This window comes from Muntiacus reevesi, chromosome 8, assembly GCF_963930625.1.
Source record: "Muntiacus reevesi chromosome 8, mMunRee1.1, whole genome shotgun sequence".
NCBI classification, from domain to species: domain Eukaryota; kingdom Metazoa; phylum Chordata; class Mammalia; order Artiodactyla; family Cervidae; genus Muntiacus; species Muntiacus reevesi.
The window spans coordinates 76,385,188-76,407,017 of NC_089256.1; the positions used below are offsets into that span (position 1 = coordinate 76,385,188).

The 21,830-nt window shown below is 37.2% G+C and overlaps 2 protein-coding genes across 4 annotated transcripts in view; one reads left to right on the forward strand and one right to left on the reverse strand.

The window, feature by feature from the left end:
• The window catches only part of SERPINI1 (serpin family I member 1), a 74,619-nt gene extending 60,070 nt beyond the window's left edge, over nucleotides 1–14,549 (reverse strand). The window contains exon 1 of one of the 2 annotated variants that reach the window (XM_065942653.1): nucleotides 14,442–14,518. The gene's annotated coding sequence lies outside the window, so the exon portion shown is untranslated. Of the gene's footprint in view, nucleotides 1–14,430 lie in introns of both variants that reach the window. The other variant, XM_065942651.1, reaches the window with a different exon arrangement.
• A 727-nt stretch (nucleotides 14,550–15,276) lies between these two features.
• PDCD10 (programmed cell death 10) overlaps nucleotides 15,277–21,830 on the forward strand; it is a 43,472-nt gene continuing 36,918 nt past the window's right edge. The window contains exon 1 of one of the 2 annotated variants that reach the window (XM_065942709.1): nucleotides 15,277–15,425. The gene's annotated coding sequence lies outside the window, so the exon portion shown is untranslated. Of the gene's footprint in view, nucleotides 15,426–15,818; nucleotides 15,981–21,830 lie in introns of those variants that run through there. The other variant, XM_065942710.1, reaches the window with a different exon arrangement.

Genomic DNA, 21,830 nt, shown 5'->3' on the forward strand with positions numbered 1-21,830 from the left:
CAAATAAAAAAAATTTTTCCCCCCTAAAACACAAACTCTGCAAAAACAACCCAGATTGAGGTAAGGTGGCAGGATTTCAGTCTGCCCAGCTGGAAGTTTGACACACATGATTTAAAGTAACTTTGTAGTGGGTTTTTTGGTATTATCACTGGACATCCTCTGGTTTTATCTGAAGTTAGAATTTTAAAATATTGATTTTATTTTTTAGAGGGTTAAGACCTACAATTGTAAATGTTCTCATTTGTTTAAGAATGAAGAAGACTTCATAGTTGCAGAATGCAAGGTGCATGACACAAATGCTGTGTAGAAACTATGGAAAAGTCTATAGAAACACACGGAGGATTTTGGTCACTTCTCAAGTAATGACTGTAAGTCATGTTTAGGCTAAAAACAACCACAACACAAACTTGATTCTGTGTGGTGATACCTGAGATAACCTACATAACTTTCTGTGCCTCAGTTTCCTCATTTGTGAAATGGGGACTAAAGTAGTACTTGTCTCATAGGATTATTATAGAAATTAAGGGGAATCATGTTATGTATATAAAGATACTAGCACAGTGTGAAGGCAGAGGTAAACACCCAGACTCAAAAAACAATAAAGTACAATATTTCCCTCTGCACAATATCCACTGCCTCCTCAAAACCTTTCACTTTACCTTCTCTCACAATAGTAGTCTCTACATGATCTGCAACAAGTGACAGGAACATAGGATTGTAAACCCGTTGTTCAATGTGGCCTTTTCTATTTCAGTAATTTCTATGTGCATCAGTAATTTCTAAGTCATCCTGTTCTTATTTTTCCACCCTAAACTGTGCTGATAAGATTATACTTCTCAGAGAGCTTCCTAAAACTCAACCAGGACAAGAGAAAGCTGACATAAGGTAATTAGTCATTTCATATGCACATATCTAAAGTAAATATACCAACATTAACACCATTATTTTATAGATACTCAAATAAATAGATATGTAACTATATATAGAAAAAGCAAAATTTTGCTTTTTTCTTAACTTCTCTGAAAATGTCATCCTGGCTGGGTGTTTTACCAATAGCTGTTAATTTACTACTTATGCACCAAAATTGCTATTACCATTTGCACGAAACAAAGAAAACATATAGTCTGTTCTTTTTTTTCTCAGAAAACTGGAAATGTAACTATTCAACCTCTTTGTCACTCAACTTACTGTTCTTCACTCATCCAACTAAGCACCTCTCACCATCCTAGGGCACATCTGTCACAGCTCTTCACTGAGGTTTCAAGACATGTACCTTTCAGATGATTACATTTCTTTAGTTTCACAGTTCTTCCCCCCTCTCATTTTTATTGGGAGGGTTTATATTATTGAATCATTGCCAATTTGTCTAAACACACAAATTAAACAGTAAATTAAACAGCTTATTAAAAGTAAACAGTCTCTGAATAAGGGTTTGAGGGGCTAATGAATGCATAAAGTAATTTTACCGCAAGAAATCTGGCTGGATTAGAAAGCTGGGTTCTAAGGTATGTTTTGGTGAATAAATTCTGGATCAACTTGATAAATAAGATCTTTCTGTTAAAGGTTTTCTGAAAGTTATTCTAAGAGAGGGAAAGAGGAAAACATTTTTTGAAATATCAGCTGGTACACTATTATATTTAAAGTGAAACTGGGCTTATGATTTTAAGTTGTCAGCCATATCATCAAATGACTGTCTTTACCTGTATAAAGACAGCAATTACTGTAGTTAATGATTCTTAGTGATGGATTATTCATTCTAGTTAGCTAGCTGAACATTATGTTTCTATAATAGTAAAAGCATAATTAATATGTTTTGTGGCAGTTAAGAAGCAGGTGTCAAATCAAAAACTAAAATTTTCCAATTAGGGTGACAGAAAAAGGAAGATGATATGAAAGTAAACTAAAGCAACGACAAAAATTTTAAGATGAAAAGAAAGGAAATGAGACATATTTTAATTAAAGTTGACTTCCTTAATCTAAAAGCAAGGAGACCCTTTTATTTCATAAGGATGTATCAATGTCAAGTAAGCCAGTACTATTTATGAAATGAAGCAAATTGAATGTAGATAAATGAACATAATTCTCGTAAGACATATTTAAATGCTTTAGCTGATTTATAATTATCACTAGATTTTTAGGTCTCTAAACTTATTTTTTATTGTAGTAAAAAAATAATTTATCTTAACATTTTTAAGTGTATACAACTATTACTTTTTGAACCACTACAATGATTCATTTTCCTCTTATTACTCAGATTCACAACTTTTTAGTCATTCTTCCTTAGCCATCTCCCTTACTGCATCCCTGGGGTCATATACTGAGATGCCCACAGAGGCTGCTGTGGGAAGTGGAAGCAGGCAAGGTAAATGGGCCCCAAGGAGTGAATTCAATATAAGACAAGAGAGAATGGTTGTGGAGAACTGACATTTAAACACACACACACGCACGCTTACGTGTGGGCTGACCTCTGACTTGTTTTGAAATCCTTGGCCTGTAGCTAATAAAGGGACAAAACCTGTTGATTCTGTATTCCAGATCTTCCTTGGAATCTATATCATCACTGCTACCACCTCTGGGCCACTGTGATCACTTCTGCTTCCTCCCAAATTCTACTTTTGTCCTTTCCTTATTCTCAGCTTTGCATGTTTATTTACTTGTTTCCCTAGAGTCCAGATCTGATAACAAAAGCCATGTTTTCTGTGTCAGATTGTTTTATGTATTTTAAGGTGACATGACCAGCGTGAATAGATTCATGGCTATTAAAGCTTCAGTGTGTATTATATCTTTTCCAATATAAGTTGTCTTTCTTGACCAGATTAAAGTTTTTGCTTTGAATTTTGTCACCTTACAAATATGATTATTAAATTTATTTTTGTCTATTTTTGCAATGCCATTCTTTCACTTTAACTGATGCATTGTCTCTAAAAACAAGTTTTTGCTTTTCACCCACCAAGGCAGACTCTACCTTTCAATAAGAGAGTAAATCTGTTGATAACTGTAATACATTTGCTTAGCATTTTGTCATGCTTCTTGTTTATCTTTTCTTTTTTGCATAGATCACAACTTCCTTTGTTCTTAATGTTTTTCTGTGAATAGGAAGAATAAAACAACATCTACTGACTCCACAATCTGTAAAATAAGAGATTTAATATTCTTTCTTACACATCCTTCTCTGTGTTTTTGAAGTGATCTGGGGTATTTGACCCAGAACAATATTTTTTCTACCATAAGGCACGTAATAAGAATCATTTTTAACATCTGAGTTGTTTAGAAACGGAATAGGAATAGCTTATTTAAATGTCATCCACTTCATCACTTTATAGTTCCAGTCCTGAATCCCTGATTCTGATTACTTGGCCAGCAAAGTAAGCATTTTTTGTTGCTGTTGTAGCAGTGGTGGTGTGTATGTGTGTGTGTCTGCCTTTGCATGGCTGAGAAGATCATTCTTTTGTCTTCACACTGAATCCTAGCTCATCTCGATAAGCAATTTTGTATCATAAACTTATTTCACTGTAACTCTATATACATTATTCCATTACCTTCTGTCATTAGATGCCACAGAAGAGAAGTCTGATCACAAGCTAATGTTTTCACTCCCTTTATTTTTATCTGTTTGGAGTACTTTAGGTTCTTTTCTCCCCCTTCATTTCAAAATTAAAGAATAAAACAACTTTACCAAAGTGTGGCTAGATTTCAGTCTCCCTTAATTTTGCCTGGTGTTCTAAGGCCAAATCATGTATAATGAGAATATTTCCTTTATTTTTACCTGCTGGTCTGGATTCCTTATAATTTGATCTTCTATAACTCATACTTTTAAAAACAATCACCTCATATTATATTCACTTATACTTTTTAAATGTTCATTTTTAAAGCATACAAGTCAGTAGTTTTTAAAAGCTCTGCAATCACCACTGCTATCTAGTTCTAGAACATTTTACCCCAGAACCCTATAACCATTAGCAGTCACTCCCCATTTCCCCTGCCCCTTAACACTAATCTACTTTGTCTTTATGGATTTGCCTATGCTGGATATTTTATATGGAATAAAATGCTGCCTGTTGAACGTGTCTGGCTTTGTTTAGAATAATATTTTCAAGAGTCATCTACATTGTAGCGTCTATCAGTACTTCATTCTTTTCTATGGTTAGGTAATGTTCCATTGCATTGTTGCACAACTTTTTGCTTATTCATTCATTTATTGAGGGACATTGGGCTGTCTTCATTTTTTGGCTATTATGAATAACACTACTATAAACATTTGTGTAAAAGTTCTTGCATGGAAATATCTCTATTTCAATTCTCCAGGCTTGTGTCCAGAGTGGAACTGCTGGATCATATGCTAAATATATGGTTAATATTTTGAGGATTAATCAAACTATTTTCAGGCTTTCTAGGTGGTGGTGCTAGTGGTAAAAAACCCACTGGCCAATGCAGGAGACCTAAGAGACATGAGTTTGATCCCTGGATTTGGGAAGATCCCCTGGAGGAGGACATGGCAACCCACTCTGATGGTCTTGCCTGGAGAATCCCATGAACAGAGGAGACTGGGAGGCTACAGTCCACAGGGTCGCAATGAGTTGAACATGACTGAAGTGACTTTGCACGCAAACCATTTTCATTGTGGCTGCACCATTTTACAGTCCCACCAAGAATTTAGGAGGGTTCAATTTTCTCCACATCCTTACTAGTATTTGTTATTGTTTTTTATTTTAGCCATCTAGTGGCTGTGAATATATGTCCTATGAACGTCTCTTCTCAAGAAGAGATTTGTTTGATTGGCAAATAATTTCTCCTGTGGCTTATGTTTTCACTTTCTTGATTTTGTCATTTGAAATGCAAAGTTTTAAATTTGATAACTTTTATTTTCTTTTGTCACTTGTGCTTTTAGCATCATACCTAAGGAACCACCGACTAATGCAAGATGATGACAATTTACTTCTTTTCTTTTAAGGGTTTTATAGTTTTAGCTCTTCTGTTTAGGCCCGCAGTCCATTTGGAGTTACATTTACATATGGTGTAAGTTAGCGACCAGTTTCACTCTTTACATGTGGCTATCACGGGCTTCCCTGGTAGCTCAGCTGGTAAAGAAAACTGCAATTCAGGAGACCCCGGTTCGATTCCTGGGTTGGGGAGATCCCCTGAGGAAGGGACAGGCTACCCACTCCAGCATTCTTTGGCTTCCCTGGTGGCTCAGATGGTAAAGAATCTGCCTGCAGTGGCAGAGACCTGGGTTTGATCCCTGGGTTGGGAAGATCCCCTGGATGAGGGCATGGCAACCCACTCCAGTATTCTTGCCTGGAGAATGCCCAGCACAGAGAAGCCTGGAGCCTGGTGGGCTACAGTCCTTGGGGTCAGAAAGAGTCGGACACGACTGAGCGACTAAGCACAATGCATCATTTTCTTAGTATCATTTGCTGAGGACTATCTGTTCTCTTGTTGCAAATCAACTGACCATAAATGTAAGGGTCTGTTTCTGAACTTTCAATTCTATTCCACTGGGTCCTTTGCATTTTTAAATGTTTTAAGATCAGCTTATGAATTTTTGCAAAAAAAGGCGGCTGATAGTTTGATGCATTAAATTTGTAGATTAAACTTGGGGAACACTGCCATCTTAATATTAAATCTTCTAATTCATGAACACAAATTATCTTCCAGCTTATGTTTCCTTTATTAAATGTATTCTTAAGTATTTAATTCTTTTAGATGCTATTGTAAATGGACTGCTTTTAATTTTGTTCTTGAATGTTCACCAGTGTATAAAAAAATAACAACTGAAATCTTTATTATGCTCTTATGGCTTATAACCTCCCTGAACTTTAAGTTTTTGTATGTGTGTGTATTTCTTAGAATTTTCTATATAAAATATATGTTAATCTAAAATAGAGATAGATTTACTTCTTCCTTTCCAATCTGGATGCTTTTAATTACTTTTGCTTGACAACTGCCCTGGCTAGAACCCCTACCACAATGCTGAATAGAAGATAAGAGAAGACATCTCTTCAGACATCCCTCCTGATCTTAAGGAGAAATATTCAGTCTTTCACTATTAAGAAAGATGTTACCTATGGGTTTTTTGCAGATGCTCTTTGTAAGCTGAGGAGGTTCCTTTCTATTTCTAGTTTGTTGAGTGTTTTCACCAAGAAAATGTATTGGATTTTGTCAAATGATTTTCTGTATCTATTGAGACATCATGTGACTTTTGTTCTACTGATATGGTATATTACACTACTGATTTTCATGTTTAACCAACTTTGCATTCCTGTAATAGATCCCACTTGATTACAGTATATAATTTTTATTTGTTGTCAGATTTGACATAAGGACTTTTGAGTTTACATTCAGAGTTCCTATTTCTTCTTGTTTTGGTAGTTTGTATTTTTGTACTTCTTTGTCTATTTCATCTAGGTCAACTACTTTGTTATATTATTGTTCATAGTATTCCATACTACTATCTTTTATTTTTCCAAGGCTAGTACTAATGTCTCTTCTTTATTAAATTCGCTTAAAAATTTCATTTTCCTCTAAGTTTTAATAAAGTATCTTAATTTCTCTTTAATTGACTCATAGCTTCCTACAATATTCAATATGCTAGTCAGTCTTTATTAATTGTATTTTAAAGTCTTGGTTTTTACTATTCTGTACATTTGTTTGTCTCTTACATCAAGATCCCTGTCTCTATATAATATTTTGTGCAACTCCTGAAAATTTCTTAAGATTAGATGATTTGCTTCCCAGCTTCCTGAACTTTTCTTTTAAGGGTAGGGAGTACTTAACTTTAGAAATTCTAATTCCTACTTGAATTAAAAGTTACAATTCACTTAAAATAATAAGTCATAATAAAATAAAATCTAACATTTAATAAAATATTTAGTAAGTATGTAACACATGCCAAGTATTATACAATGTACTTTATGTGAAATTTCCCTCTACCAATATAAACATCCTTTAAGCTACAGATTACAAAACCAAATTTTAACCCAGTTTTGTACGACAACAGAACCCACATTCTTAACCAGTGTTTGACAAACTTTAAAAAGGACCAGATAGTAAACATTTTAAGTTTGTGGGCCATATGGTCTTTGCCACAATGACTCAACTCTTCTATTGTAGCAAGAAAGCAGTCTTAGCAATACGTAAACGAACGCGCATAGCTGTTCCAATAAATTTGACTTACAAAAAAAAATAGCATGCCACAGGCCATAGGTTGTGGTCCCCGGGCTCTTCAGCAGCACACCACACTGGCCTACTTCTTTTTCAAAGCCTTCCCTTATTACCACATAGATCAATTTCTCCTGCTTCTGGACATGTCTCACAGCAACTGTTGTAATGCCATCATCCTAAATCATGTGTCCTTGTTTATACAAATATGTCTTACAATGTCATCTTTTGTTAACCATATTGACAAAAGATTATGCCAATGATTTTATGTATTTTGTTGTATCTCTGTGTAACAGCCAACTCCATGCTTCAGATTGCAGTAGTTTAGAAATTTACATGACTATATCTAGAGTTTTGCCTCAATAAAACCACTGATCTAAGTTCACATAAAAGAAATATCAAGAACTGGACAATAAAGATGTTGATATGGAAATGCAGACAACTGCAATATAGCCAAGGTCCTATGGTCAACATCTTTGACTATGAGCTCTTTCAATGTAGAAGAAATACTTGTTTCCATTGTTTCAGTTGCAACTTTTTTCACACTTTATCAGGAATCATAATTTATCAAAACTTTAATAAGTCCTATGATGTATTTTTATAAGAAGAGTAATACTATAGGTAATAATCAGTATATAGATGTTGGTAATATTTTTTACAGTTTAAAAATGGTAACACCACCATTTTCCAGGATTAAATTTATTGAGAGTGAGTTCCTGTCTATGAAGCAATGGCCTTTTTGGCTTTTTTTTTTTTTTTGACAAATAGCATTTGTTTGTAAGCTTTGTTTACTATCCAATTGTTCTTTTGTTTACACTACACCTATATTTTTCAATTTGATCTATATGAAGATTCTTTGATACTTTGAAGCTTAAAGCAGATTTTAAAATAGAATCATCCTTTCAATGTTACAGAAAATATCTGTAATGAACAGAACAGGACAAGTATTATATGTGATTTGGATAGATGGTCTTTTAACTAGAGATACCATCAGTCTTTGGGAAATGCCTTTGCCCAGAGACTTCAACTCTGGTAGTCATAGAAACGAAACTTTGGTGTAAGAATATTAGAGTTTTCTAACCTGGGGAAGAAAACAAACAAAAACCCAAATGAACAAACAGGAAACAATGAGTCAGTTAGAAGAAGACGGAATACCTTTTAAAGTTAGTAAAGTTAGTATGATTTTAATTATCAGACTATGGCTAACACTATTGATTGGTTATGCCAAATTACATTCGAACCATTGTTCCTCTGCTTCATCCACTGCAAAGGTCCAAAGTCCTTGATATCTCGACATCTCTTAATGCTAGGGGTAGCTACATGCTACGAACCACTAGGTCTACAGTGGACATTTGGTAGAGGTCATTGGAAAAGCTTTTATTTCCTTATTAAAAAAGAAAAACTCAATAGGTACAAGCTATTCCTCAGTCTTCCTGCCCTAAACTAGAATATGATGTCTCGATCTGCAGAAGCATCCATCTTGTATCAGGCACAAGAGAAAGTGTGAAGACAAAATCCTGACTACATTCAGCTAGCCTCTAGACAAAAGGACACAACCACTTTCTTCAAGACTTTTTGCCCTGGAAAAAAAATAAATCCCTATTATTTTATGTCACTGTGCATGAAACTTGCAGCTGAAAGCATTTCTAATTGATACATACTTGCGAACTACTTTTTAAATTGTCAATTAATTTTGGCCACATAATATAAGTGAAATTTGGTTTTTAAGATAACCCTGGACAATAAGATTTCTTTCTCCTTCAAAATGTTTAATTATATATTAATAATTATTAACTAAATCTGCTGTTATACTAAAAATGAATAGCTATTATTAGGTCTTTATAATTTTGTTACTGACATTTTATTTTTAAAAGAGATTTAGGATAGTTAGTAGAGGTTACTTAACTGGGAGGCTGGATGTACCTAAAAGGCATTAATTGCTTCAGTGATTTTAAATTGCCTTGTGAAGTACACAACAATTAAATGCTCCAATAACTGATTTAATTCAAGTGAATGGCAAAAATTATACATCATAATACAGTATCTATAGCATAGTACTAAAAGGTGAAAAAACAATAAAATTAACTCTTTAAGTTATGTAGGATTAAAAGACCTCAAATAAAACTTAGGTTTCAGAACAAAATTTAGGTTACCAAGAAAAAGACAGAAGCAGTTCAATGGGGGCAAAATATCAGAAGTATCCCAGTGAGCTCTTGGAGGTCCATTCAAAAATGCTAAGACACTAACAGAAAAATGAACTATGGGTTGGTAAGTACTCACTGAATTGCCAGATTGTGTTACAGAAATACTTTCTGACACTTGAGTTACTGTTACTGGGAACTTTGGTATATCTGGGAAAAACAATACGCTTAGGAAAATGACGTTATTAAACCAAAGTAAATTCCATCTGCCTTCCTTCCCATACTAAATTATGAGCTGTGGGATCAGAAGGCTTTCCTTCTTAGCCTGAACCAGAAGAGGGCCTTGAAGCAGTGGCTTGAGCTTGAGGTACCACGCGCACTTGTCCCAGAACTCACCCTCTGCCCCTGTCGGCTCAAAGATGACAAATACTTGCATAATTTAAATTTAATAAGTCTGAGTACCGTCTCCCATTGTAACCATTTCACTGAAAATAGAATATTCAAGAGCAATTAAGTTTTAGTTAAGAGAAAGCCTCAGGTTACATCCACATATTTTATGTCTACTTCCAGGTGTTGAGGGGAAAAAAGTCATAAATATGTGTATATATGTATAGTGGGGAATGTTACTTAAAAGTACACCTTGAAGTCAGCAGAGTTCAAGAGACAATGAGAGACCACACAAATTCCAAACTGCTTCAAATTAAAAAATTTAAAGTATACACACATGCAAAGTTGCCACTAACAGCAATGTTTATTCATTTAGAAATCCAGGAAAAGGCAGTGATATTTATGTTTAGCTCGATATAAGTAACTGTTGTGGGCAGAGGGCTGAATTTAGTGTAAAAAGAGATGTCTAAAAAAATCCATTTTTCTAGTTGTACTTGTTTGAGAAAAACATAAAATGCTTCATTATAGGTTGTCAAAATATAATGACTGTTACTGTTAAACTATATATAAGGCTCTCAAAGTAAATACCAAGGGAAATGAAACTCAGTCTTAATTCTGAAGATAGTACGCATCTGGTGAGGAAGACAGGAACTCAGCTAATTCTATACAAGACACTGTTCTGAGCTAAAGAGTAATGCCATCAAAACATGAAGATTAATCAATTCTAAGTCAAACTCTATCTATCAGTATGCTAATAAAGGCATATTAAAAAGCAAACAAAAGACAAGTTAAATATCTGCTATTACTAAATTCACTGCTAAAGAACTATTTACAATTAAATTCTCCAGGTCTTATAATAATAAAAGGAAAATCACATTTGAATTCTTAATTCTCACACTAATCAGATTGTTTCTGGAAGGTCCAGTACAAAAACAATAAATGCCCAATTCCACATGTGCTTAAACACAATCAATCTGACTTTTTTCAAAAAGAATGATTAGAAAAAATGGAGGAGTAAATTCAATTTTCATAGAATGAAATATGATTTTAATAGATAAGCTTCAACCAAGGTATCTTACTGAGCTGTGTGGTGGTGAGCCACAGGCTCCTCTGGTTGTAGAAGGCAGATCTTAAGTATGACTAGCAGGAGAGCCCTTTTCCTTACCTGTAATTCCTTGTCTCTGGGATGAATTTAGAAATGGGGGCACATGAAGTTGTAGGTAAATCTTTGCAGCCCAAACAGTCGGAATCAAATCGGGCTCAAGTAACACTTTTGTGAAGGCTAAACACAAGGCACAAAGATATTCTCAGAAGGCCTAATGGAGAGTGAGGGCAACTGACTTCTTCATCAAAGTGCAAGATGTCTCAACACATACATTAAAGAAGTCCTGGTCCCAAGTTCTTGAAATAGTAAGTAGTTATAGGGCAACTTCTTTCTGCTGGGCGTGATGCTGGTGCTAAGAGCAAAAGATAGGAAAGGAGCATAGAGTCTCCAAGAGCCAATACTTGTTACTTAAAACACAGTTAACCAAACTTCAAGGACTAAATGCTGACATTAAACATAAGACTGAAAATAAAACATAAACAAATCTTTTTCCTCTGTATGACAATCTTGATCCTCCAAGCAGTGTTTAACTTTAGAGGACGGCTTTTAAAGGTGGCAGGGGCAGGAAGCAAGGGGTATCTTGCTTTAGTGTCCAGTTCACGTACTTCTGTTAATAAGGGGGAAAACATCAGTTTTTACTTTTTAATATTATATCCAAATAATACTGTTTCATGTATAAGTATATACCTGCAGTAGTATTTCCACTTTGTTTCAATAACCCATGATTATTCAAAATGTAATGAATTCATGTCTATCTGGCTTCAGTTAAAATGATAATGTAGGAAGTATTGTCTCCCACAACGGGTATAGGCCTCTAGAAATTAATAACTGGGGAGAAAAAAAGGTCATGAAATCACTTACAGGCATTCAACCAAAAAAAGGGATCAAATCTCTTTTTTCTCTTGCTAAGGGTATGTGTCTCATACAGTTTTCCTCATATCTATCCCCCCTTGTCCTCTATGCCACCTATCTATCCCTGTCCCACATCAAAACCATTTGATCTTGAACCTTTAAATCTTATTCTTTTGTGCTGCATGTCACAATGAGTCCTCCTGTTAGAGAGAAATCCATGCTACTCAATTATTTTTACTCAATAGGCTTAGAGTTAGAATGTTACATTAAAAAAAAAAGTCCAATATATATTGTAATTTGAAATTAACCAGGTCTTTCAACTAAAGGACACTAATCCCATGAGCATCTTCCACTTGAGAGACATTCTGCATTCTGCTGATTTTTTTCATTTCTCATCCTATACATACTCTGATAGCCATACACAAATAGTAAAAATAAAGAGCAGAATAATGTGCTTTTAAACCAAGTAATGCTTCACAGAAAACTGTAAACTGTCATATGAGGAACTTCTCACCAGTAACATTTAAGAATTCTGAGATTTAATGTGAATACCAATTTAAAATGTGTCAAGGGTTCAAGGTAACAAACACTCAAGCGCCACATACTGCCAATGATTTTCTTCCTTATAAAAACATGGTTATCTTATTCTCAAATGATACAGAAACCCAATCTCTTGCATTGACACAATAAAAAAGATCCATATCTTGGGAAAAGGTGAAAAATTCTGTTCTTTAATACCAAAGACTCATTCATTCATAATGAGAATTCCTTTTTGGTGCTTCAAAGCATCAAGACATATAAATAGTTGGGATTCAAAGTACATCTGAATTTCAACTGTTTTGGTATGTATTTTCTATCTTATTTACTTGATTACTAACTGACTTCCAACCAAACCCTGTCAAAAAGATCTTTTGATAAAGACCCTGAAAGAACTTCAGTGCCAATAGTATTCTTAATTATTATTATTACAGGGTAGAAAACCCAGTAGACAGCAAGTATTCAGTTTCACAAAATGAATCAGTAGCAGAGCCTGAGACAGAAACTGAGACTCTCATTCAGGATGATCTACTTAATCAGAATAACAAGGGCAAACACAATCTTTTCCAAGCCTAACTACACCCTAGCACCCATTTTTCCACCTAAAATCATTTTCACAGGTCATATCAGCTATATGTAGATTCACAGACTCTCTGGTGATGTAGCAAAGATAAAATACGTTCTTAAGCATGGTTGCGAAGTTTAGTGGCTACTGTTGCCTTTTCTTCCTTCTAAGCTCTTTGTTGCTTCTAATACTTACTTGTTCTACTTGAGTACAACCTAAAAAGACACTGTTTTTCTAAGATGTGTCCCCTATATATTTCTCCAATGTGTGAGAGTATGGGAGGGGCTTTTGGAGTATATACATTGATAAGTCACGGAGGCTCATCAGTGGTAGCACTCAGTAGGGTTGAACTTTAAGCTATGAATTCTTTCCAGACATTTCTTTTCAGAAAATAATTCTGTGTGTGTTACAGAAATAAAATCCAAAAATCATGAGTGAATCAGCAAACCATGGAAACAAAAAAATAGAATGCAATTACTCCATTTTACTGACCCTAGTTAAAAAAAAAAACACAAACCCAAATTAAAGTACTCAGGCAGACTGAAATATACAACTGTCACAAAGAAAGCATTTCAGGGCAAAATGTGCTGCAATATGCTACTATGATTAAAAGCTATGTAATCTGGGGGAACCTCTTTAACAAAAAGAAAAAGAAAATGAACTGGGCAAATAGCTTTTTACCACCTTTAAAAAAAAAAAGGCTGTAATTCTGTCATAGTTACACAAAGGTAGATGGGATTTTCATCTTTATCTAGAATTAAAAACATATTTCCATCTACAGGTATTTAATTATAGTCAAACCACACATGGTTTCATACTGAGAATAAACTATTATTTTATGATACCATTACGGTGTGTTAAGTCTGAACCCATCATAATGCATACTAAGGGAAATCACTTAGCACATGATCTCTAAACAGGAAAGATCCTTGCACAGCTCTTCTGGCACTTTTGTTTTTTAAAATGTACAAATCCTACTAGACACAAATGAGAGAATAAGGGGCAGCAGTGAAGTACAACATACGTTCCCACTGTAGGCTGAGTCCTGGTCTTTGTTCCGATATTCTAGAGCCACTGGCAGGGAAAGGTAAGTATCCCTCTATTATAATGCTTTTTACATGATTGCTGGCAAAAGTTATACTTCTGATAGGTTCAGTCATCTTGATTATTCCTGACTGCATTTGCTTATTTAATCGAGATCTCGCAATTCTAGAAACCCGCAGTATAACCACCGAAAACGGATCCGTAGCAGGACAATCTGATAAAACAACATAAAGGGTACATAGTGAGGAAGACTGCAAAGTTATTTGACCGGCGGAATAGTTCCGAAGTAATTCTCTATCAATGACAAAATTTTCTGTATTTTACCAGCTACGCACCTACCCAAATACCATCCACCTTGTCCTCAATTAGCAGGGTTTCCTCAATTTAAAATCTCCCAGAACAGTTTAATGGTACAACTCAAATCAAAAACTAACCACGCCCTTAATGCCCTGAGTCAAGCCACCTTTTGCTGCCTTATCCCCCCTTAAACTCCAAAAACGTACATCTTTCACCTAAAAGGGTTTGCACCAGTTCGCTAACCTTAGTCAGAGACTCTTTTTAGCTGTGCCTTGATAAAATTCCTACTGGAAGACGCTTTCTCCTGGGCAGAGCAGATGCCCAGGAGAGGCACCCACGCTTACCTCCCACACACCTGCAACCCCTGGCGGGATGCTGGACCTGAGGCTTCGAAGGACTGCGCTCCGCTCCTGTTCCTGCTCTCTCTCCCGGGAAACTACAGTCCAGCCTGCGCCTTCGGCTGCTACAGGGACCCAAGCTCCGCCTCGCCCTCCTCTAGTTGGCGAATTCAGCAGCTGTTGCTCCTCCCCCTGCTGTTCCGGCTGCTGTCCTGGCTGGAGGCAGCGGGAAGCTGCTGCCCGGGTACCTACGCGTTCCCTCACACTCCAGCAGCTTCTCTGCCGCTTCCCTTCTCTGGTGACCCCCTCTCCCCTCACGCAGTAGCCTGACACTTGGAGCAGCTCCCCGCCCCATCAGGGCACATCCGCGAGTAGCCTAGCCTCAAGCTATCCCTGCCCGACCCGCAGGTCTGAACGCTCGGTGCCCGGCCGCTTTCGGGGAAACTGATTCTTCGGCCAGAGCGCATCCCCACATCTCGCTCTCCCTGGCGATTCCCCAGAGACTTCCCCGCCACCCGCGAGGCTCATCCGCCCCACGTTAGCCACTTGAAGCTCTTCCCCCGCCCCCGCTCCCTCCTCGCCTCCGCTAGCCCGCCCCCACAATGGGTGAGCCGCCTGCCGGGCCGACCCTGCATCCTGATTGGCGCAGGTGAGAGCTGACCCCTCCCTTCCTCTTCTTTCCGTGCGCTCTCTCTCTTCTTCTCACCTCCTCCCGCAAAGGCAGGGACTCTTCCCCCTATTGGCTAAAGGTGTCCCCACCCATCGTCTTCAGTTGCACCGCATAGCCTGACGGGAATTGTAGTCCTGGGTGTGCAGGAATTGCCGACGATGCTGGCGACCGGGACTACGAATCCCCACAGGCCCCTGCGCGACTCCGGCTGGGCAGGATTCCGGACAACGCCTGGTTCCTCTCGGGTCCTTCCGGCGTCGCCGGAGTGAATTGATCCGGGAGTTGAAGAGGGCTTCAAAGGTGGGAAGTGAAGTCAGTACCTCAGTAACCGGTAAGGTGTGGCTGTTCTGTCCCAGTCCCCGTGGTCCCGCGTGGAGCTGAAGAGGTCTGGGGTCACATAGGGGCCGTGGCTAAGGCACTAGGGCTTGGTTCTGGCAGGCGGAGCGGACGGGGCTGGGAACGGGGCCCTATGGGCGTAAGTGAGGTTACCCTACGCGAGTGGCGTAAAGCGGGTTTGTAAATGCCGCCTGCCCTGCTCGGGCCTGAACGCCTTCAGGAAGTCTCCTGTAGGTGGGGGCGGGAGGGGAAGGGCGAGGTTGGCCTCTGCTGCCCCCGGAGTAGGAAGAGGGCGGATGTGCCTGGGGTGGGGTCCTCTGAAGGTGTGGCTTGGGGCGGAGAGATGAGACTGCTGTTTTCCCCCAGCTTTAGAAGTAGGATAGGAGTAGGATAGGGAAGGAGTGGAGGAAGGAAGGGGCACTTGGAGTCGACTCTTGAGGTGACTCGGGTTATGCCCTTTGAGAGAAGAGAACTGTGGAAGGAACAGTCAAAATGTTGACAGAGATCTACGGATTCAGTTCCAGTTTCATGATGTGGTCCCTCTAAGGAGGTAATTTTGCCCTGAATAGGCAAGTTTAACTTTATAAAAATGTAATTCCTAATATGTATTTACACCTTTGCTCTTTCAAGTTTTCCTAGTGGGATGCTAATGAGGAAACTGAGGGGGTAAATGATGTGCACAAGGTCACACACGTAGGGACAGATCTTCTGACTCTAATCCATTTGTAATCCAGCTTCTAAATCTGAGCGGCCGCACCAGAAAGAAAGAGTGGGGAGATTGGTTGTGTTTTTTGAAGAGGAAGTTGCAAAGTAATGCATTTTAGGTATTTCTAAGAAGCCATCTGTGAATTCCTCAATAAAAGAAGCACTCACTCTAATCTGTTGTTGGAAAAATAAGAAGCAATTACAACTTAGCTATTTTTCCCTTATATTAGAGGTATATTAAGTGATGAATGGTGGGTACCGTTTTAAAGGGTAGGTAATGGGACAGGAGAAAGGTAACAATATGGCTCGTCTTTACTCGTGAAAGATACTCCTTTCCCATTCTACTTTAGGACTGTATTATTATTATTCTCAACTGAGAACAATGGGATTGGGATTCTTCCACGAAACTTATTTTACACCTTTTCAAATAATACAGCAGCAAGAGACAGTTTAGTGTGCTCATTACTAGAAAAGAAGATACGCTGCATTTTTTGGAGGTAGCGTGACATTTTTGTTTTTGTTTTTACTTCCCCTCATTTTCTTTTCGTGTGTATATGTGTAAATAATAACCTCAAGCTTTTGTACATTTTATTTTTCTTACCATCTATGAGTTTTAACTCATCCTTATTTTATGTTAAAGAATGGAAAAATAGTACATTTATGTTTTGTATTGAGCAGAAAGTAGTGTGCTTGTTCCAGTCTTATCCATTGTTGTGACCAAATATAATTAGTGCATAAATATTAGACAGTTCTTTAGTAGACTTTTAGTAGTACATTCATTGACATTTGTTCCTGATAAGTTTATATATATGAATCAGGTATCTGCTGATCGCAGGTAATCTGTCATGGCTTACTGTTGTATGCATTGACCATTGAAATATGGCACGTTTGAATGTACTCTGCAGTTATTAAAATTACCCACAATATGTCTAACTTTTAAATGCAAAAACACTTCCTAGGATCAGGAGTACTATTACATTCCTTTTAAAATAAAAATGACTTTTAAAATAAAAGAGAGGTGGAATACTATAGAATGAAGTAAAATCAAGAATAGCTAGCACCATGAGTAAGAAATGCACTGCACAAGGAAGGAAGACCTAACTAAGCAAGTGGAAATTATGTGGAGATAACTGACTCAGTGCTGTGTTAGACGGGTGCGGTAGTTTAAGTAAACCATAAACTGATCATGAGTCAGTGATAGTAAAGAAAGAATGTTAATATATTTTCTATATGGCCACATACAGGCATTTGGTTTGTTGGAGGAAGTGAGAAATGAGTTCTAATTTTTGGCATGCATTTGGGAGGTTGTGGAATGAACTTTTGAACCAAAAGTCAGCAAAATTTGGGAATTAGTAAAATTAATATAACACTTGTCTAGTGCATGCTAATTTTTGTCCTTGGTTAGATTCTACCACTAACTTTTCTTCATCTCTGAGCGTCATCGTAGTTTTGGTATTTTGTCTGGTCAGTAACAGAATGGTGGGATAATGTTTTTATTGTATTTATCATCTTTCAGTCACATGCTGGAGTACTGTGGTGGTATAACTGAGTACCTGTTTACAAAAAGAATAAAGAAAGAAGTTCAGATTGGTTTTAAGTGCAAGATTCTGTAACTAGTAACTGGCGGGATCAAGGCATAATCCAGATCTTTTTAACTATAGATCTTTTTAATACTTTGAGATAAAGACTCAGTTTCCTTATTTATTTTTACCTGAGAAAAAGACTTAAAATGCCCTAAATATTCAGGTACTATTACCCTGTTACTCTGTTCAGTGCTAACAGTTTCTCTTTTGTTTCCTGTGTAGCTCTCCAGCCTTAACCCCAGCCTGTCTTACTTACTGTGCCTTTCAGTTACCACCTGCATAAGCTTTTTCCTGACTTGGGGCATTTATACCTGTTTCCTCCTCCTGCCTGGACGGCTTCACCTCCCCTTCCCAAGTCTGGCTCTTTTCCACCCCATGGACTGTAGCCCACCAGGCTCCTCTGTCCATGGAGTTTTCCAGGCAAGAATACTGGAATGGGTAGCCATTCCCTTCTCCAGGGGATCTTCCCGTCCTACGGGTTGAACCCGGGGCTCCTGCTTGCCTTGCAGGCAGATTCTACTGTCTGAGCTACCAGGGAAGCCCCAGGTCTGCCCAACTCCTGGTTAACTTTTCAAGTCTCAGTTTAGGTGTCATTTCTCAGGGGAATGTTCCCTGACCTTTGACTCTTCCTTCCCCAAACTAAGTTCCTACTGTATATTCACCATACTCTGTACTTCTTTGTAGCATCATCACAATAGGAACTTAGTTATTTCTGTGTTTATTTGGTAAGTGTCTGTCTCCCTCACTAGACAGTAAGCTTCCTGAGCGGGGCTCTTATCTGTCAGGTGCCTTACCTCATTACTTACACAGTGCCTGGCACAAAGTTAAGTGGTAAGGAATTCTTTGCTGAGTGTATGAATAAATGTAAGACCTTTCATGCACAGTGCGTCCAGCGCTCTGCAAGGGGCAGAAATACAAAAATGAATAAGAGATTTGTTTCCTACCTTTGGATAAAAAGAGGTTATTGACAGAAGTTGGATACAAATTGTAGAAAGATGTTTGTTCTTTCTTGGAGGTCTGTAAAATCAGGGTAGTTTTCTGTGTGGAAATGGCAAAGGAATCATTTTCTATTACAGCAAAATTTCTGTATAACAGTGTTTTGGAGACCTTATCACTATCCTGCTCTTGCAAGCAACATTCATTATAATAAAATACAGATATGCAAGAAACTAACTTTCTGTGGATTCTGTTCTTCCCTGTTAGCTCGTCTGTCCTCAACAAAATTCATGATTTTCCCTTTTCCTTGTTGTTTTGTTTTTTAACACAGTAATCTTCCTTTGAATTTTACCTTTAATATAACTTGCCTTAGACAAGGTGACTGTAAAACTGAGTGGTGTTTATTTCAAAGGAACTTATAGTTTGAGCTTCATGAAAATTGTCACATTTCAGTGGGTTTTAAGGTAATATCTTATTTGCTTTAAACCTTGGTACTTAACGAGAGTAAAAATATTAGTTTCAAAACAATGAAGACTAAATTCAGAAATAAATTGTGTTAGGTTTTGGTTCTGAAAACAAATTCTTTGATCCTTCAGAGTACTATAATAATGGTATAGAATAAATTCAGCAGCTCAGAGTTGCTGTAGCCTTGCATGCCTTCATGAATTTACCAATTCACTCTCCCACAAAATATTGTCAAAAAGTGCTTGCTCATATTTGGCCCAGTTTTTTGTTATTAATACAAGTCTCTGATAAATCCTAAACTTAGATTTTTAAGTAAGTCCCTATGTTACTTGAATCAAGGATAATAAAATTCATATTGACCTAGCATACCAATATGTGAAGGATAAAACTGAGGTACTGCTTCTTATATCTTGTTCAGCTATTAAGGTTGTTATGATTGGTAGCATGTGCCAACAATTTTAAGCTAATTCCATGATAAACAGTTTTTTCTCCACAATATAAACTGCAGAAGTGATTTAGAAGTTAAATAGTGTGATTGACGGTGTATATTGCTGCATTTGAAATGTTATAGAAAGTTGCAATCTTATTAGAGATTTATATTTTAGCAATACAAGCACGTGCGCACACACGATGTAAAAAGTGAAAGCACCTTTATTGTAGCAGTTAGAAATAATTTATTGGCAGAAAGGTAAACTGTGTAGTTTGGTGGTCCGTTTTTGTTTGTATGTAGAATTTAGTTTTCTCATTTTAGCTACACAATTAATTGCATCTTGGATACAATGTAATATTATAATCATATTTTCAAGGTCATGCTTATGTTTTTTGGTGTGCATAATCTTTTTTTTTAACCACTTAAAAAGTGAGATGAGTCTTCAAACTCAGTGTCACTCACAGTTGTCTAGAATCAGGTGTTGCTATTTAAAAAAAATATTTTTCTTTTTCATCAGCTGGCTTATGAATTATTGGGTAACAGCAGTGGAACATATTAAGTAGTAGTCATTACTGTCTACTCAGGCCAGCTCTTTGGAAATAAATTTACCAGAAAAAGGTAGATAGTATAATAATGATACTATGATTCATTTATCATATATTTGTTAGATATATATTATGTGTAAAATTGCCTTAAATCTTTGTACCAACCCTGTGATGTAGAGGCACTGTTATCCCCAATTTAAGAAAACTAAAGTATAGGGAGGTTAAGTAACTTTCGCAAGGTTACACAACCACTTACTGCTTGAAATTAGGATTTAAATCCATGCTGGTCAAGTTAAGGCACTACATTTTTAATCATGGCAGTAAAAAGGTGTTAGTTTTTGAGCATCGATGGAGGGCTCAACTTAGACTAGAGTTCCAGTTACAAAAAGTTGTGTCTTAGATACTAAAGTCAAGGTGGCAGGCAAAAATTACTTATCTTAAAATTTACTCTAAAAGGAACACTTTGAAAGTTACCACATTGGAAACTGACATAGCATTAATAAACATCATTTTTCCTATTGCATTGGAATAGAATTACTTTTCCTTTGAGTGCTGGGTCAAGTATTTGACTTGCTATTCAGAGATCTTTCTGGAAAGGAAATATGTACATTATACTACGAGAATCACAGTGTGATGAGCCTCTCATTTGGGGGACAGCTGTGGCCCTCAGTCCAGTAGTAGGTAGCAGATCCATGTCTTTATCGCTTTCATTCAGGGGCTTATATTTGTAGAATGGACTTATAGTCACCCAGTATTTCAATAGTTATTTTTCTTTTTGTTCTCTTCAAAAATGAAAAATGTTAAACGTGCCCGTTGAATTTATGTCGGGCAAGTATATGTATCGTGTGACACAGGTGTGCTCCCTGGAGTTATGTCAAGTGGCAGCTTGACATGCATTTCTTTATTGTCTCTCTTGCCTACAAGACTGCACACCCTCAAGGGCATCGACTGTATCTAGCTTTTCATCATCGCATCTCCAACACTGCTGCTGATTTAGACTGACTGTGTGGAGTACCAAGCTAGGTACTAGGAAATAGAGAAAGGAATCAAACTTCCCTACATGTTTATAATTTAGTGGATAGTAGAAAGACATTTGGTCTTTCTGATATATTAAGTACTTGACCATGCGTCGATTCATTTGATAATTTCGCCTCAGAACCAATAGGAAAGGGGAAAAATGATAGTTTCTCTGAGTTACCTTCTGGTTCCTGGCACTGAAATACGCCTTTCTGCCTTACTCAGCCATCATGTCTTCAGGATGAACTGGAAATCTAGTGGAGTTTGGAGTCCAGGCAGGTGTTGAACCCTTGCTGCCTTCTTAGGCTTCATTATGTTGCTGGAACCAAAGGCCTTTGGGAATGGTAAATGAGTCTTACCTAGCCTCCAGAGTGCAGCTGCTCCCTATACCAGTTCACATTGTTACAAGGCTGTCTAATTTAATTCCAAAGGATTTCGAATAATGCTGTGGCCTTTTATTCAGGAGTAGACACTTGCAGATGCCTTTATCCGTAATAAAATTGGCATTCTGACAGTATTGTCAAAACTTGAGAGGTTTCTGAGGTCCTCCCTTAATTTTGGTGTTCTTCCTTGAAAAATGAATTACAGTTTTGTAAGTGAAGGTCATGGGAGGAATTGTATATACGATACAAACCGATACCATTCTGTCTCCTTCGTTTCTTCTTGTGACTAATAGCATTTTTATTTGAGATCACTTGGAGCTAAAGGTGAAGTTAAAT